This window comes from Dermacentor andersoni, chromosome 6 (assembly GCF_023375885.2).
Source record: "Dermacentor andersoni chromosome 6, qqDerAnde1_hic_scaffold, whole genome shotgun sequence".
Lineage (NCBI taxonomy): Eukaryota > Metazoa > Arthropoda > Arachnida > Ixodida > Ixodidae > Dermacentor > Dermacentor andersoni.
This window is the reverse complement of record NC_092819.1, coordinates 150,977,843-150,997,403: the sequence shown is the minus strand read 5'-3', so window position 1 is coordinate 150,997,403 and position 19,561 is coordinate 150,977,843. Positions and strand designations below refer to the sequence as shown.

Here is a 19,561-nt window from a genome sequence, read left to right as displayed (position 1 = left end):
ACGTGGCCATAGTGTCCCTGTCGCAGCTGCTAATTACAATTTATAGGCGTCCCCTTTGAAACGAGGCGGTGACAGACAGTCCCCTAGCCTGACTGAGTTATAATGGTATGCAATACATGCTTTTAATTTTGTAGATAGCTCCCTAATATTTCTTTATGTTCCACAAAACTCCTCCTTCTGCCCTGTACCGCTACCTATGCCTGCAACAGATCCGGTTGTAGCAAACTCTTACCTGTTTTTCCCCAATACTCTAAATGTCTCTTCCTTATCTCGGCTACTGATCGCTTCCTGCTTCCATGCAGTTTAAATCCAAGTACTTCTGGAAGGTGTGCGTTACCTACGGGTCTCACTGGGTGAATGCTTCCCATTTAAATCAGAATTCGATTTTAAGCACACAATGGCACTTGCGAACGCTAGTACCATTACTGCTTTCCAGATTCCAAGCACCAGCTCAAATTTATTGTGGCCCCAAAGTGCTCTGTTTTATTAGTGCTGCATTCCGCTTCCCCCTCTTTCAGATTATGTTGGTGGGTGCTTCAGTAAATAACCCTTCCCTTCGTTCCTACATACGCGGAGGTATTTGCATTGCTTGACCATGGGTATGACTTGCTGTTCAACAGACCAATACGGAATTACTCGTCCCTTCTTTCAAGATTATAATTCCCGGTTTCTCTGCGCTAAACTTACGGCCTACGCTTGTCACTTCGTTGCCACACTTATTCCCAAGTGTCTATAAACCTCTTACATTGTGTGCTAGTAAGGCCACGTAATAATAACATGAGCCCTAGCCCAAGCCCAGGCACTCCAAGTTATTAATTCTATTGCTCGTGCCGTCTTTTTTTCTCCTTCTCTTCTCCTGGTCGCCGTCTATCGGAAATGATCTTCAACATATTCCCAAGGCAACAAATCTCAACCCTGGCAAATGTTTTTGGTAGCTTGCTTCAAGAGCGCACACCCTCCAAACGGATCGTTTGATCGCATGTACCGCTAATCGAAGTGTACTAGCGCGTGCAATACCGTTCTTTCCGGGGTGCACCGATACAACTGCGATGTCCTGCGCAGTTGTGTCGATACAGCAGCGCGATACAACTGTGCACCGATACGACGTGAGCTGTCCTCACGCACAAGCACCATGTCACCTACGCGTAGCCGAGGAAATTCACGAACAGAGCTGTTGTGCACAGAGTGAAGTAAGAGCAGGTATGACCGCTTCAATAGGATCCATAGCTCCACTGTGAGATGCTCAAGATAGCGCGCGCGGCGAAGCAGGTCCGCTTTTGTCGATGACGTGCCATTTAAAATGCTGGATTTTTGCGGAAAGCGTCCGGCCCGCCTCCCCAGCAAGAAGCGCGATAGAGTCAGCGGTTGTATTTCATCCGTGCCGCTGTGGAAATAAATAAGAGGTCTTCTGTTTATGACCGCTTCACCTTCGCAGAAAATGATAGAGGCCCTCGGCGTTAGGAGGGCTGTGCCCAAGTGAACATTTCAGTGCGTTTTAGAGCCCAGCTTTTAGGCGCCCGTTATCATGGTGAGCGCAGCATCAGCGTAACCGAGCGAAGGAGTACAACAGTGAAGGACGAAAAAGCAACGCGGAGCGCAGTGGGGTATGAAAGGCAGTGACAGCGAAGAGAGTGTGAGGAGGAAAGCGCAGGAGGAGGATGCAGCGGAAACATGAGGCCAAAATCGGAGGAGGAGGGTATGGCGAAAGCTTCAGAAGAAAACCGTAGTGCCGCTCAAAGCGTGTTCCGCGACGATCGCTACGAGATGGCGCTAGAGTGCCGTGCGTCGTCTGTTCACTCTATCTTTCTTCACTCACTGCTTTTCACCGGCTAACAAATATTAAAGGGGTGGAGACATTAAAATTTTCGTTCATGCGTTTGTTGATTCAAACGTTGCGTCATGCTTCAGGGAGCACGATACACACAGCGGGATTCATATATATCCGATAAATAATTTAATAATAGCATTATTATACCGAGCGATTTCGGTTTAGGTTTCTGGGCTCCGGGGGATGCTATGACGTCACAGAGGAGGAAACACAACATGGCTTGGTCACGTGGGCCACAAAAAATAGTGACGTAAAGCTATGCTGCGTCGTCTGCTGGCGCATACGAGTGCTCTGCCAGCAGAGGTCAACAACTGGCGATTCGAAGTGCATGTCGCGATTATTATAATTATTGCGAAGAGCGACAACAGCAGCAAGAAAATATTGCGGCTTGTGAGAGTCGGTGATTTATTCCGAGGCGCCGTAAGCTTTAGCTTTGAAGTGAACCGCAAAAGGCCTAGCGACGATATCGGCGGCGCCGAACGATCAGAGGCGGTGAAGCGGCCGTCGATGCCAGAGTGGCCACTCCTCAGTCGCTGATTGGCCGCTTCGCCGTACGGCTGCCGCACAAATGGGTCCCGGGCCCGTCCTCTCTACGGCAAGGAAATCTCGCCGTTCGGGAGCAAAACCGCCGTCGCACGGGGGCCCGCGAACGGCAAACGGCGTGCGGCGAGTTTCTGTGCCGGTAACGTGGACGGGTCCCGTGCGAAGGCCAAGCGAACGAGAGAACGCTCCGAGCTGCCGAACTATGTGACTATGCGAGGAGAGAAGCGGACAACACGAACGCCGCATATCACGTGCCTTTCGGAGTCGGCCGGCTAGCGTTACACCAAACGTGTAAAGGCCCGTCCGCACGGCAACTCGCCGCACGCAGTTTGCCGTTTGCGGGCCGCCGTGCGGCGTTCGTGTTGTCCACTTCTCTCCTCTTGTGTCCGTGTCTGCACGCCTTACCCGTTCTTTGCATTAAGAAAGAATTTCTGTATGCCTGAAGCTCGGTCGTAGTGGAGGCTATGCTCGGTCGCTCAGCTCAGCAGGCTTCGTAATCGGCATTTCATCGCTACTCATCATACGTCGCGTTTTTGTGCTAGTGTGCTATGACATCAATATTTTCGTTCCTCCTCTGTGACGTAGTAACTGCCGCGCTAGCGATAGGTCTCGACTACGAGAAGGAGTTTTTAATGATTTTTTGGAGCTGAATTAAAATTATTTTGAAATGTTTGCAGCGTCCAATACCTCGTTCTGGGTGTCCTTGCATACGGAAGCAGCCTACAACATGCTTTTTATAGCCTCACAATTTCGTGTCCGAACCCCTTTAAGCGTTATCCCTCGACGCACGACGCACCTGCATGTAGCAGAAGTTTCTCGGATGCTATCGGCAGTTCTAGTCGTTGGCTTTGTGAGCAAATCCTTTTTGTAATCTGATTGTATGCGCGTAGCAAATTCTATAGTACTTTCTAGAAACCCCGCGGCCACCAGTGATTACACCGGAACCTTCGACGAGCGCATATATAAAAGCCGAGGGGCTTGACCCGCAGATCAAACTTTCGACAATCGCCGACTCTGCTCGCCGCTATCCTTGTGCTTGAGTCTTGCTTGTTTTATTGGGCCCAATTAGGTTCGTCCAATAATTAGTTAAATTTGTAACTCACAGTTTCGGCACTGTCTCGTTCTTTACGGTCACTACGGCGGGACAATATAATCGTGATAAAAAATAGCATCAGCCAGTTCTTTCTGAACAGCGAGCGACGCAACCGTTGGAAGCACTTCGTCTGCCGCGCCTGCTAAATGAGCTGCCCGAGAAGAGGCTGAGCACCTTCGCCGAGAGGACCCTGTCGTTCAGAATCAACTTCTTTGCCACACTATATCGCGAATTCAAAACAACTGAGCAGCTGCGCTAACAATTCGCATTAGGGAGATCGCTACTGTCTGTGAATTTTTTTGTTGATCTTATGAAGCGCTTCCACTCCAGAGACCTCTATCTGCAATGAACTTCTATTTGTCATTATGCCTGACCACCCCAAAGGGGTTCATGCTGGCTAATTCAGTACGGCTACTGTTCCAGCACTTTTGTTTTTGCTGAAGGGCGTTGTCCCATCCGAATGTCCTCGTGTACATGTCTTGAAAAGGCAGCTTTGAACTGAGAACAAATGGCTCTAGATACCACAAAGGATCGTACGCCCTTACTAATGTCTGAAGCACCATGCACTTGGTAGAAAGCATGTTCGCTGCGAAGTCAGACGCTTCGCGTACAGTAAGGATCATATGGCCACCGTCACGTTCCCAGGGTACGCCTAGCACCTTAAATATAGGGCTCATTTCTTCGACTTCGTCTTCAATAGCAACCTCTTCGCACAGGAAGCGTTTCCACAAAACATCTCAATTGGAAGCCCGCCTGCGCAGTTCCATGCTTGCTTCAGATGGCCGATAAGAGCGCGGGAGAATTAACCCTTCGCAGCGCCGCCCTCGCGGTCCGGACCATCTCCGAGAGAACAGGGACGCCCCAATCACATATAACGAGCTCACTAAACACTTCTACCTTAGCCGAAGAGAATTTGCCACAGCACATCCTACACCCAAGAGACCACAAGCACTCCCTTTGAGACTACTTCAAACCAATACATACCCCCCACCCAAATGCCTACACTACTACATGGCGGAACAATTCCCCTACACGCAGTGCGCGAACTGTAATGAACCACCAATGCCGATTACACTCGGGACCAGGCCAGGTTCGAGGCTGCCGTTCGCAGTGAGGATCTGGTTGAACAGCTTTGGGCAGTCCAGCAACCCCATGACGCGGCCGCGAAGCTCCGTCTTCCGGTCCCGACGTGGGATTAGCTTTCCTATGGATTACTCCACAGCCTTGCAGGACCCACTGAAGTTTTTCATCCATCCATCCGTCAAAGCCGAACTTCGACATCAGTGTTGCCACTGCCGGAAAAGGTTCCTGGGTCGTGCAGTTGGGGCAGAATGACGGTGCGCGCGGGTATCCACGCGCCCGAAGCATCCTCGCCGTGAGCTGGCTTTGCGGATGCAGCCAACGAGCGCCCGCTGCGTAAATCCACCTTGCTCTTGAGCCCACAACCTCCACGATCTGTCCGGGTTCATGAAGGAGGGAGGGCTCGAGGCACCCTCCGTTAGACAGACGCCCCGCGACGTGCTGTTGATGAACGATAACTGGCCGCCGAGCAGCTGTGCTCGTCGGTGTTTATTTGGTGCGGTGACCAACGTTGTCCACCAGGCCTGGCAGGCCACCTAGCCTGGCGGGCGCCACATGCATGTTACAAAAGTATATTTACACGACATTTACAACTGTAGCGATGACAACATGGGAGTAAGCTCGCGACGCTCAAGAGCGTCGTTTTCTTCAGGCTAACCTTAACCGTCTTCTTCATCAGCCTGTCACATCTCAGCCACTTCACTGTACACTATTCCGCCTTTATTCACATTCGGAAGTCCCATGATTAAGTCGTCGACGTAAGAGGACTTTTCTAAGAAAGCCACAGTGTCCGAATATCGCTCTCGACAAACCGTTAGGTGATGGCGAATAGTGGCTGCTAGTGAAAAAGGACTGGATGAGGCTCCCAAAGGCTCCCACATCATCCTCCACATCACCACAAGTGGAGATGGCTCAGTATTTGGAGTAAATCTGTCAATCTGGAGGAATCGCATTACGTCGTGGTCTTCAGAAGAAATAAGCATGTGCGAGTATGCCTTCTTGATATCCGCAATTAGGAACTCTGGGTGATACCAAAAGACCAGTAGCAGCTGAACAATGTCAACGCCGAACGTTATACTCCTGAAGAGGACATCGTTCAGGCAGAGATGACCAAGCGCATACGAGAAAGCGTCATACACAACACGAAGCTTCATCATGAGAGCATCTCGGCGCACAACTGCATAATGGGGCATATAATGCATATTTTCTTTTGGTAGTAGCTCTCCTTCAAATCGCTCTGCGTACTCTTCGTTAAAATATTGCCGTGTCATTGTGGCTCAGGAGTTTGGATTGTTGACAAAACTTATTGGAGTTAGGCTTGCGACGGCACTGGCTAACCTTCGATTAATCCTGAAGGTATCCCTGGAGCTTGAATAATCAGCGGTACCTGGTAGCACCCATCAGACTTGGTGATACTATATTCAAACATATCAAGTTATGGATGAGCCTTGCGATTTCCCGGTGTAGAGGGGTTAATTCCAATGACATCGAGACGCCACGTTGCAGAAGGACACCGGTCAGGAAAAGATGTCTTGCTGCACGTCAGAAATAGAGCACTCGTAGGTGTTGAACCTCCCTTGAATTCCACGGTTTCCTGAGCGGTCTATCCGGACTTGGTTTCCACAGCTATCAGATGGCTTGTCAAATGATCAATCTTTCCAGTTGCTACCCTACAGTACACGTCGAAACCAATAAAACGTCTATTTCATGTGGCTGCGATGTGTGGGGTGAAATCTGTCTGCAACGTCATATTTCTTCACGCACCGAAGGTGCATGACTCAATCCGCACCCATCCTGTCTGGAGCAAGACCGCACTGACTCCGCTAAGGGCGCTTGTGACAGATGTCACCGGAGCCGGACTGGTGACATGGGATGCAAGGTGCGGTACATCTTGATCCACTGTCGTCATGGCTGTCGTGCTTGATGCAGCTTGCTTAAATAACTAGCAGAGGATAGTCGAATGATAACGGTGGCACCCGCTTCACATGATGCTGCGCAAATGTCGGTAAAGACGTATCAGGTGATGGCTCCTGCCGTAACGGTAGCAACATCTAGCACTGCGCAACCAAGTCTTTTTTTTTTTCATCTTCAGAAAGTTGGACGTTGCATTCCGAAATAGTATGGCAACTACTGGATAAAGGGCACGCTTCTTCCGTAACTGCCACAGAGTCGGTAGCAAGTGCTTACGCCGTGGCAGGTGTTGTCTCATTGATGCTGGGGGAAGTAGGACGGTACCTTAAGGTAGGAAACGTGAGCATGCGGATGCCCCGTGCCCTGGCCTGCTCTCCTCTCTTACCTCAATCTGGACCCGCAGAAAACTTAACATTTCTGTAGCCTGCCGAGCTCTCTCCTGAGGAGTCGTCTCACCTGACGTGTCCTGCGACGCTTCCTTTGACTTCTGGCCATAGAGCATCTTGAGGCCGCCGGCCAGGCACTTCATCAGCATGCGGTTGAGGGCTGTTTTCTATTGATCAGGTGAGACGCCCAAACCGGTCAATGCGGAGACCAGGAACTGGACTTTGTCGTAGAGCAGCGGAAGTTTTTCGACCTCTGCCTAAGACTTGACTGGTGACAAATTGAGGAAGTGGTTAACGTGATCATTGACGAGCAAGTCACGTTGACCAAATCACTTTGTAAAAATTTTGATGGCGATGCTATAATTTTCCTCAGACAGTCGAATGCCATCGATTGCTCTCTTGGTGCCAATCAAATATGATATGTACTTAAGTTTCCCCATGTACAGAAACCCTATGTTCAGATGTAGTGGGGCACTAAAGCGATTCCAGAAGGACTGTCAATCATGAAGTGCGGCCCAAAACATTGGAATTTGCAGTTCCGGCAGCACCACTGCGCGATGACGCAGCACGGTCCCGTGACTGAAAGCTATTGTATGTTGGTATTCGAGGGGAAGCGTCAATAATCTCATTTTCTGCTGAGGTGTGGTCATTACCGGCGTCGGCATTCGTTCCAGTTGTTGCCTCCAACGCTGAAGCAATCGTAGCCATCGTTTTGTTCGTAAGCTCTCTAAGAAAAGACCGTGCTCGCGACCTTGCGTCAGGTACTTTCTGCTCGTATTCGGCCACTGAGTCAAGTTCTTCGCCGTAAGCGTCGTCGCCGGTGGCCTCGAAGATTTGCTTGTCCAGTTTGACGAGCTTGACGTTCTTCTGGATCAGGTAGGTAGCGTGAGAGTCCAACTGCGAGGCATGGGGAACGGAGGCCTGCAGCTGGTCGGTCAGCTTGAGCGTAATTGTTCCCGTGACGCTGGCCCTGACGATGCCACGGTTCTTGCGAAGCCGCTTTACGTATGCCATCGAAGCTAGAAGACTAGGAAGGACGATGACCCGGGGATAATATATATATATATATATATATATATATATATATATATATATATATATATATATATATATATATATATATATATATATATATATATACTGCTCGTATACACTCTTAGGCAAAGTTCCATTCTTTGGCTTGCCCCTTCTGCCACACAACAATAATCGTTATCTGCCTCGATGCGTTTCCTTTCTTTAACGCTGCGAGCCCGGAACTTTCCAGTAACGAACGGCACGCGCGTTATCAGAAGGGGCACTCCAAAGGGCGTAAACTGTTCTATGCTGGTAACGCGCGTGCCGTTCGTTACTGGAAAGTACCGGGCTCGCAGCGTTAAAGAACGGAAACGCATCAAGGCAGATAACAATGATAGTTGTGTGGCAGAAGGGGCAAGCCAAAGGGTGTAACTTTGCCTAAGAGTGTACATGTATATATATATTGCTCGATATATATTAATTATATTGCTCGTGCCATCCCTCTTGCTTCTCTTCTTTCATCTTCGCCGTCGCCATTTCTCGGGAATAATTTTCAACAGGTACCACTCTTTCGTCCGCATCAATCAGTCTGAAACCTTATGCTGCACTATTTGCCTATTACGAATGTAGTATAAATCAAGCCCTAATTCACTGTTTTCCATTCGTCTTTCTATGCCCTTAACATAAAGCGTGAACAACAATGGAGACAAAGGACATGCTTAGTTCAGTCCTTGGTGAATTTTCACCACTGCATTACAATTTTGTTCTTCTTCTACATTTTGTATTCAGGAGTCTCTTTATATCTCCTTCAGCAGCTCCACGAGATCGTCAACCATATCTTAGGGCGTGAGAATATGTCATAACAATTCGCTGTTTACATTGTCGTAGAATCCCCTAACATCTAGAAATGTGACCCGTAAAGATGTATTCCGAGCTACTGAACTCCATATGCACTGAGTCAGTACAATCATATCATCTTCTAAGCGTCTGCCTGGTCAGAAGCCATTGTGCAGTTCACCCAGCACATCATCTTTCACCGCCCACTTCGACAGCTGCAATTTTTTGGCTTGTATTGTCATGGAGAAAATTGGGAAGTAGACACAGTACGATTAAACTCCGGAAAAGAGCGCTTGTATTACACTCTTCCGTCCCTCCTCAATCACTATGACCTTAACAATGTTTACTTATTTGATTGTTCATATCAGGATATCCGAAAGTTATACACAGTGATGTATAGCTCTGATATTTCTACTACTTAACACTGGTTATACTACAAACTGTCTCGTTCATCAAATCCATAACCGTATTGAATTGTTTCATCGGGTTGTATGTAACTGTTTGTAACAAATTGATTTCTATTTTGTTTTTTCTGTACATTCAGTGTATTTATTCTAGACATTTGTAATTTGATAGCATTTCAGATATTTCATTTTTCTAAGAAACTGTTCTGTATTTTTATTTTTTTGACGACTGTAAAAACTGCCTTTCTGTATTACCTTAGCATTTCCTTTACTTAGTGTGTTAGTTTGTTAGTGTGTGTTAGTTTGACTTACTTTACGGTAGTGCTGTTACCGCTCCGAAATTTTTCCATGGGGCTCTGACCTAGTCAAGCTGTTCTGAAAAACAGCTTTTTGTCACAGTCCTTCTTTCTGTATCATTGACAGAATGAAAATAAAGATTGATTGATTGATTGATTGATTGATTGATTGATTGATTGATTGATTGATTGATTGATTCATTGATTGATTGATTCATTGATTGATTGATTGTACATATCACCGACATTAAGGTAATTGGCCTGTACCAGTATCATATCACCTTTGCCTTTGTAGATGAGGGTCAGCTTGCTTTCACGCCATCCCAACAGAATTAGGTCCGTTTTAATCACTCGCTCTATGGCATTAGTCAGCAGTGCCCTGCTTTTTTGGATCCAGGTTTTTGATGGGCTATATTGGGACTTCATCGGTTCCTGTGGCTGTGTCAATAGGGACATTTTCTTTTGCGTTACTTTATTCTTCAGTAAAATGTAGCTATAATAAATATTGTTATCTCAGCTTCCCTGTTGTTGCTGGATCTGTTTCACTCTTAACTACGCTCTTTTTTTCGTGCCGAAGAAATGCCTAATAACGTCTGGGATGTAAAGCAGCGCTTCGTCTCCTTTCAAGATGTAACCATCGCCATCTCTTATAGCCGCTGGCGAAATTTTAGTTGGCGCTCCGAGTGGTCTTACATGGTTTCAGAATCTCCTTTGTACGCCTTTGTCTCTTTCACAAATGTTATGCAGACAATGTTCGCTTGTGAATTTTATATTCTCTTGCCCAAGCTCGCTCGCCAACTTCTTTTCTCTGTATCTGTTCTATCTAAGCAGTACCTCTTCTTCGTGTAATCTCAACTTTTTGACCTCTAGATGATTCCTAGACGCCTACTTACGCCCATCTACAACTTCCTTTATTTCCTTGTTCCACCACTTTCGTGGTTTCCTTTCTGAAATATAAGCGTTTTATTGCCGCTTTTGTGTTGCCTGCCGCTGCATAACGTCTACAAGTTCCTCATTTCCAGACTGTTGTAGGAAACGCCTCAATTCTCTATATTTCGCTGTCCCTGTTATTTGCTTTTCAATTCATTTTTTTTTAGAAATTCTGGTGCTATTGATTCGTGTTTAGCGCTAGTATCTGTGCCACACTTTGAGGTTAAACGTTTATGGTCGCTATCCGGGCTACCTCTTTCACGTTCATCGATCATCATTTCGTCTAGTCGTTTAGACCGTTTCTAAGGCAAAGGGGTAGTCGACACAATGACAACCGGGCATATAATGTGGCTGAATTGGCATAGAACACTAATCCAAACGTCGCGTCCATGATGCAGCGGCACCGCAATTCGAGCGCATAAGGTCTTTGCTTAACGAAAAGAACATTGTGCGCACTATACAACACATGTGTCTACGCCGATGCGGAAATACACTGAATTCAAACCCATTAGCACTTGAGACATTGTGAAAGCATCCATGAAGAAAATTAATGAATTGTCAATGGAATATAATGTCTGGTGCTTTTCCAACAAATAATTTTCTACATTTGAACAACAGGCTTCTAAACACGCTGGCAGCTTCGCCATTTCAGTTGAGATTCTTTCGCACTAGAGAATCATGGCTTACAATGCTGGGTGTTAGAGCCACTGCTAACTTCCTCTCTTTAATCGTAGTATATAATGTTCGCGGTTAAAAAAGACATTTACTGGTTTACGCGGGCAGCTACTGTGTACTCATCTTTGTTGGAGATAAATCTACAGCCTTCTCTTCCCGAGACAGAGGATTGCTTAATGCGTCTGCAGTGTGTAGAACCTTATAAAATGTCTTCATGTGCCATTGCACTCAGCTCAACGCGTGGGAAAGTTCTTTTTTTTTTTTTTTTTTTTTTTGCAGCGGGCAGCAGGAAAGTTGCTGTTATCAACTCCATAGCTTCTTGGATTAACATTCTATGCCAAGTCAGCCACATTGTATGGTTGGTTTGTCTCTGTGTCGAGACTACCACCACTTCATCTAAAATAATGTAGCAACTGCAAATTTAAGGCTAAATTTAGAAATACAAGCACTCTCGATGTATCAAAATAGTTTTTTCTTAGAATACAGCTGTCTTGCACTATTTCATAAGTATGTAAACCATAACTGCAAAATGGGAGGCCGCCAGCAAGCGTTTGTTTACTCATGTGCTGAGGATCCTACTTGCTGCAAAAGTTGTGTCCACCAAAGCATACACAGGAGATGTATAAGAAGCATTTATGTATCCAGCATGGCGTTGTATTTCTACATCATCATCAGCCTCTTTTCTTTTGTTTACTCCAAGATGAACGCCCCTCCTGGTAATATTAAATCCCAAGGTATGCCTGAATATTTCCTAATTTCATCAAACCTCTAATTATTGAGCCTTACTTGAAGCAACGCGAAAAGATGACTGAGACCGAAAGCAAACACAACCTGACGAGCGCTGAACTACCAATTGAATAAGTTATTGAATGAACAACCAGCTGTATAACATGTCAAACCCACCCGCAAAAAAAAAAAATATTGAAGGGCTCGCGTACTAAGCCTACAAGTACAGGTGTTTATCCAGAAAATTAATCTGAACTATTGTGCAACTAATTCACCCTGCGCTGACACATTTATCATCGGCTATATCAATGCAGTAAGCTTCTAGAATTCCTGTTTTTTATTTTATTTTTGCTCTTTTGAGTGCTTCATCAACTTAATGTCACCAAACATTGGAATACATGACCATTTGTTACAAAGCCCAGTTCAATGGCTACCCTACCTGTTCTTTTACATCGTTTTTCGGCTACCTTGCTATCTCACTAAAACACTGCCCGGTTTCTTCGACGTACACTCATCCGCAACTTCACAGTATCTGGTAAACGACGTCAGAGGCGCACCTGCCGAGTTTTGTTTCGGGGCTCGTGGTGAATTGCTGGCGCTTCCGGTTTTTCAGTGCATAGCACAGCTTCGAAAGCTTGCAGGGAGCGGGCAACACTTGGCCGATTTGTTCCCTGTTGGCGACTTTCTTTAGATTTTGGGATAATTTGTAAACATATGGTTACGTGTGAAAAGAGACATTGGCGAAATAGGTTATTTACAGGCTATATACACTGAAGCCTGATCACCAGACTGACACGCGCTCGCGCGAAGGGCGCAGACACACTTCATCGTCATTCTCGCAGCGGCTCGTCCCTTGACCATCTCTCTATGATATCGTAATACTACCCCCCCCCCCCCTTCGGCAAAAGCGCTGTCACGGTGCTGTTAAATATCCAAGGCGCGTGGAGAGTTGTTGCGTTTGAGTCGGGCAACGTGAAAAATGTCCCTGGTTGTCACAGCGGAGGACGTAGTGGGCGTGGCTAGAACGATTTCATAGGAGACATCGGTTACTTGGCGGACCACGCGATATGGGCCTGTGTGACAGGAAAGTAGTTTTTCGCAAAGGCCAACTTTACGCGGTGGTGACCAAAGCAACATGAGGGTGCTGGGCACAAAATGGACATTACGGTGACCGAGGTCGTAGCGTTTCTTCTGTTTGTCGTGAGAGACTTGTAGACGAGAGCGCGCAAGTTCGCGAGCATAGTCAGCATGGGCGATTGCATCACGGGCATAAGCGCTAGTTGAAGCTGTGGTGGACGGAAGCACAGTGTCCAGTGGTTGCGTTCGTTCACGGCCATACACGAGGTAAAACGCCGGAAAAGCCAGCAGTTTCGAGACGGGAAGAATTGTACGCAAAGGTAATGTAAGGTAGAGCCAGGTCCCAGTCACGGTGGTCGCCTGAAACCTATTTGGATAGCATGTCTGTAAGGATGCGGTTCAAACGCTCAGCGAGGCCATTCGTTTGAGGGTGGTAGGAGGTGGTAAATTTATGCTGTATTGAGCAGGCACGCATGATGTCGTCAGTGACTTTGGCCAAAAATGTACGGCCACGGTCTGTTAGCAATTGAAGCGGCGCACCATGAATCAAAATGATATCATGCAGGAGGAAGTCCGCAACATCAGTTGCGCAACTGGTCGGAAGAGCACGGGATACGGCGTAGCGGGTCGCGTAGTCCGCCGCGAATGCAACCCACTTGTTTTCTGATGTAGATTCCGGAAATGGGCCGAGAAGGTCTAAGCCGACACGATGGAAAGGCTCGGCAGGGATGTCGAGCGGCTGCAGGTAACCAGCGGGGAGCTGGGAAGGCTTCTTGCGTCGTTGGCTAAGTTCAGAAGCGGCGACGTAACGTCGTACGGAGCGGGCAAGGCCCGACCAGAAACAACGGCGACGTACACGGTCATAGGTTCGAGATACGCCGAGGTGTCCTGCTGTTGGTGCGTCGTGAAGCTCTTCTAGAACGGTTGAGCGGAGGTGTTTAGGTATGACAAGTAGGAACTGATAGCCGTCCGGATGAAGGTTACGATGGTACAGAGTACCGTCGCGGAGGACAAAGTGGCATAGAGTGGCATCGGCCGGAGAGTGTTCAAAACGGTCGATGAGTGCTCTGATGTAGGCGTCACGACGTTGCTCGTCGGCTAAATGAAGCAGCTGTGATACAGCGAATACGCAAGCAGCACTGGTAATATTGGACGAGTCAGGTTCGTCAACAGGGTAACGCGACAAGCTGTCAGCGTCTTGGTGCAGGCGGCCAGACTTGTAGACCACGGAATATGAAAATTCTTGTAGCCTCAAAGCCCATCGACCATGCCGGCCTGTAGGATCTGTTAGCGATGACAGCCAGCAGAGAGCATGATGGTCAGGGTTTACGGAAAAAGGGAGACCGCAAAGGTAAGGACGGAACTTCGCAACCGCCCAGACAACACCAAGGCATTCTCGTTCCGTAATGGAATAGTTGCGCTCCGATGGTACTAGGAGGCGGCTCGCATAAGCAATAACGCGATCCTGGCCACGCTGACGCTGGGCTAGGACAGCACCTACGCCATGACCGCCGGCATCTGTACGCAATTCTGTAGGAGCGTCAGGGTCTAAGTGGGCGAGAGTGAGTGGTGAGGTTAGAAGAGTCACGAGACGAGAGAAGGCGGCGACTTCTGAAGTGCCCCACGAAAATTGTACGCCTTTCTTCAAAAGATTAGCGAAGGGTCTAGCAATGGTCGCAAAATCTGGAACAAAACGACGAAAGTACGAGCATAGTCCTACAAAAACTTCGGACATCTGCGGCTGTCTTCGGAACCGGAAAGTCTCGGACAGTGCGAGTTTTGTCGGGATCAGGCTGTACTCCGGAAGCGTCAACGAGATGGCCCAGAAGAGTAAGTTGAGGGTGGCCAAAACGAAATTTGGATGAGTTAAGTTGCAGCGTTGGCTTTCGAAATACATCTAGTATAATATATAATTCTTAGACGCCCAAGGTGAGTGTCGAATGTTAGCGAGAAGACGATGACGTCGTTGAGGTAGCAGAGTCATGTGTACCATTTGAAACCTTGGAGCAAGGAGTCCATCATGCGCTCAAAGGTGGCAGGGGCGTTGCATAATCGAAACCACATTACTTTAAATTCGTATAGGCCATCAGCTGTGATGAACGCGTTTTTTTTTCTGTCCATATCGTCAACAGAAATCTGCCAGTATCCAGAAGGAAGATCAATAGAAGAGAAATAGCTGGAGCCGTGGAGGCAGTCAATGGCGTCGTCTATGCGTGGGAACGGGTAGACGTCCTTCTTTGTAATGTTGTTCAGATGACGGTAGTCTACACAGAAGTGCCACGTGCCACCCTGCTTCTTAACCAACACCACAGGTGACGCCCAGGGACTCAAAGAAGGCTCAATGTTGTTTTATGTAGGAATTTTGTTCACTTCAATTTGAAATACTCGGCGTTCCGACGCAGAAACTCGGTACCGTCGTCGGTGAATAGGCGTAGCATCGCCGGTAAGAATCCGATGCTTTGACCGCGAGCGTCTGGCCTAAAGGGCGATCGTTGAAGTCGAAAATATCTCTGTAGGACGATAATACTTGGCAAAGGTCTTCAGCCTGCGCAGAGGACAGGTCCGTCGCAGCTATTTGCTTTATGTTGGGATCGGCGGCCGAGGCTGGCACGATGGGCCTGCTAAGCTCGCAAGTAGCATCGGTCCATAAAGCTGCCACGTGATGGTAGCCGAGAAAATCAACGTTGGCAAGGCAAATAAATACCTTGCGGTAGAATTTGCTTTGCCAATCCAAAGTTAAAGATAAGCATGAAATTGCGGTTCGCAGTAATAGTAAGTATACTGTGAGGCACGGTAACGTCATACTGTAGTGGAATTTCCGGCAGAGAAGTGACGAGATATTCGCCATTAGGGACTGGTGCGGAAGACAACAGTTGAATATAGGGTATTGATTTTGGCGGCAGGCGAAGGAAGCCGGTGGGGCGTAGGCGGCACTGGGGTGGGTCAGAAGGTTCTGCGAGAATCGGCAACTCAACGCAAAGGGTACTGGCAGAGCAATCAATAAAAGCAGAATGCGCGGAGAGAAAACCGAGGCAGAGAAATAGGTCGTGGGGGCAATGAGCAATCACAGTGAAGAGGACAGGAGTGTGGCGGCCGGCGATGCTAACACATGCCGTACACGTACCGATGATAGGCACAGTACCGCCATCCGCAACGCCGACGACGCGCGCCGGCGCTGGAGTGAGGAGCTTGTTCAGTCGTCGGCGGAAGGCAGCGCTCATAATATAAAGATGTGCTCCTGTATCGATGAGTGCTGTGACAGGATAGCCGTAAAAGTAAACGTCAAGAAGGTTTTGATTCGTAGGTAATATGAGCAGAGAATTTGAGGGCAGGGTGGACAACGCAGCTTCACCTCCAGAAGCTGCAGTGCCTAGTTTTTCGGCTGGATACGGGAGGCGACAGGTGGCGAAGAGAAGTGACGGGGTTGGGGCGAATGAGACTGATGGCGTCGAGGTCAGGGCAAGCGGCTGTAACGAAAGTTCGGAGCAGGAGCATCAGCAGCAGTGAGTTCATGGCGGGTGGCATAGGGAACAGGTCTAATGGTGCGGGAATAAGCGGTGGTGTATGTCCGAGGAGGTGGTGTCCATCCGTTGCGGCAGTGACGAGCGACGTGGCCGATGTGACAGCAGTGGAAGCCGATCGGCCTGTCATCATGGGTACGCCATCCGGACGGGTTGCGGCGAGATGTGGCAGAAAAGGACCGCCGGGGACGAGCAGGGCTGCTAGAGAACTGGGGAACCGTGGTTAGAGACGTTGAAAGGTCAAACCCAGGTTCTCAAATTCCTGTCTGACGACGGCCTGAATCATCGCAATCGTGGTTGCTGGCGGATCGGGAGGCGTTGCGAAGAAAACCGGCGAACAGGAGGCCTCGAGCTCGCGGCGAGTAATACGGGTTTCGTCGTCTCAGGTGGTGGTCTGACGCGGTCGACCCTCATGTGTCGAAGTAGCAGCAGTGTTGGGTAGCCGCGTGATTGGTGTGTGATACGGCGGATCTTAGCTTGTTCAAGGCGACGGTATTCTTTGATGATGGCGTCGATAGTCGAGACATTGCCGAAAAGAAGCAAATTGAAAGCATCGTCGGCGATGCCTTTAAGCACATGCGCCACTTTCTCTGCTTAAGACATAGTATCGTCAGCTTTGCGGCACAGAGCCAAGACGTCGAGGATGTATGAAACGTGCGGCTCTGTAGACGTCTGAACACGAGACGCAAGAGCCTTTCTCGCGGCAACCTTGCGCCCAGTGGGGTCGCCGAACATTTCCCTGAGCTTTTCTTTGAAACTGTCCCAACTGGTTATCTCGTCGTCATGCGTTTGGTGCCACACACGTGGGGTGCCGCCGAGATAAAATATTACATTCGCGAGCATGACCGTTGAGTCCCACCTGTTATTAGCACTGGCGTGTTCATAGAGCTTGATCCATTCATCAACGCATTCTCCCTGCAGGTCAGAGAACACACAAGGGTCGCGATGTTGGTCAACCGTGACGATTGGAGCAGTTGGACAAGGCGCAGCCATTGCAGAGGCAGTCTCGTCACCGCGAGGCATGGTGACAAGCTCGATGTACCGACCATTCCGGAGTTCCGTGGTGAGGACGGGGATCGCTAACCTCCACCGGAATGTTGCGTGTGGAAAGACACAGACGAAATAGGCTATTTACAGGCTATTTTCACTGGAGCCAGACCACCAGGCCGACACTCGCTCGCGCCAAGGGCACAGACCCACTTTATCGTCGTTCTCGCAGCGACTCGTCCCTTGACCTTCTCTCTATGATATGGCAATAATACATTACATCAAGTGGTCTATTTTCTATTTCCACTTATTCTATTTTCTTCCTCAGCGCTTTATTTTTGCAAGAGTTTCACACACAGTTGTGGTGACAGAACATAGATGCCCTGCGGTTTTAAGCCGTTCTGCCTGCAGTAAGAGGCGATTTTCGTTTGGTGATCACAACACTGGCTAGCTGCATCTCGAATACAGGTGATGGCTATTCCTTTTTCACAAGTTTCGAATGAGCACTGTGATAAGGAAGGATGCCTTTCTTTGAGTATCGATGATAAGCCCAGGAAGCATGTTGATTTAATGCAAATTAAACATTAGCAATATCAAAGGATTCAATGCTATTATACGACATTTCCAAGGCGAGCATTATCCTCCATCATGCATAATAAAAACTCTCAAAATATTTTTCACTTCGTCAAAACAATAACCTAGTCGCTGGTGAGTCATATAGAGAAGCACAAATACCGTTGCCAGCGCTAGATAAAAACGTTTCACTAAATATGGGTGCAATGCCATTGAAATTTAATGAAAAGGGGAATAGCCATCGCCTGTAATTCAGCTATTCAAGAATAATGTATTAGAAGTTAAGTCATCGCAGAGATCTAAGGCTCCTCTCGCCGTCGTATGAGCGTCTTGCATTTGTTTTGAAACTTATCTGATCCTTTTATCCCGCCTTTGTAGAGCCTTGTGGTACGAGCCCTACGAAGATACTGAGCTATTCGCCGCCCCCAATAACTCAGCACGCGTCGAGACTGATAAATTGGACACAGTAAACTGGAAGGAGAATAATAAAGAAGCACGAATATTTGGTGCAGCACGTATGGAGCAGAATATACGAATGTGCTTCAGCAGTGCTTTATGGGACCATCAACAAGTTGAGTGCACTCCAGTTCGTCACTGCCCACCATTGTTCACAAGCGCACACTGTTGCTCAGTGCGCGGCGATGTCCCTAATCTTGGAAGGGTGTGGCGCTTTGTCGTTTCGTTGGTAAATTAAAAGTCTTGTTTATTATCTTTAAAGAATATACCATTTCACTTCGTATATTCTTAAGGTTTACTTTCATGTTGTATGCGAAACATTTCAGCATACTGCCACATTAGGTTAAGGTACCTTGAACTGTTACAGGACCAATTCACAACGTTAACAAATAAATATCGTGCCACTTATGCAGGTGGACATCTCTTCGTCATATGCAAATATTAAATGCGGCATTTTAGACTAATATATGAGGCTCTGAGTAATCACACAGAAAGCGGGCTCGTCACGCAATCTCATGAACGTTCTAAATTCCTTCAGATTTATGCAAAGCATATTCAAGGCACGCTTACTTACGCTAATTTTATCCCGCCTTTTTAGAGCTGCGTGGAACGGCACTACGAAGTTAGCTAACTAATTACCGCCGCTGTGAACTGAGCAGGCGTCGAGACTGATAACTGTGTCGCAGTAAACTGGAAAGAGAATAATCTAGAAACGCGAATGTTTCGTTTGGCAGGTATCGAGCAGAATGTACGCGTGTGCTTCAGAAATGATTTATGAGGCCTTCAACGAGTTGAGAGCACTCCAGTCTATCAGCGCCCATCATTGTTCACACTCGAAGACTGTTGCTAAGCGTGCGGTCATTTCTGTAGTCTTGGTAGGTCTTGGCACTTTGTCGTTTCATTGATAAATTAAAAGATTTGATTTATTGCTTAAAGAACTTTTCGTACCACATAACTTACCATATATATAAGGTTTAGTTTCATGTTGTATACAAAACATGGAAGTACACTAGTATTGTAACTATAAGGTGCCTCAAACTGTTACAAGTCCAATTCACGACATTCAGAAAGGAATATCGTGCCCTTTATGAAGGCGAATATCTCTTCGTCATATGTAAATATCGATCGCGGTATTCGTAGACTAATGTGTGAGGCTCTGAGTTATTCCACAGATCGAAAGCTCGTCTGCCAGTCCTACGAACATCCTATGTTGTTTTTCTAATT

At 47.6% G+C, this 19,561-nt stretch overlaps 1 protein-coding gene across 3 annotated transcripts in view; it reads right to left on the bottom strand.

The window, feature by feature from the left end:
- The window catches only part of LOC129382728 (uncharacterized), a 226,573-nt gene that overhangs the window by 206,856 nt on the left and 156 nt on the right, over nt 1-19,561 (bottom strand). Inside the window, exon 1 of one of the 3 annotated variants that reach the window (XM_072288857.1) lies at nt 18,912-19,022. The exons of the other annotated variants lie outside the window; for them this stretch is intronic. The gene's annotated coding sequence lies outside the window, so the exon portion shown is untranslated. Of the gene's footprint in view, nt 1-18,911; nt 19,023-19,561 lie in introns of those variants that run through there. 3 annotated transcript variants of the gene reach the window in all.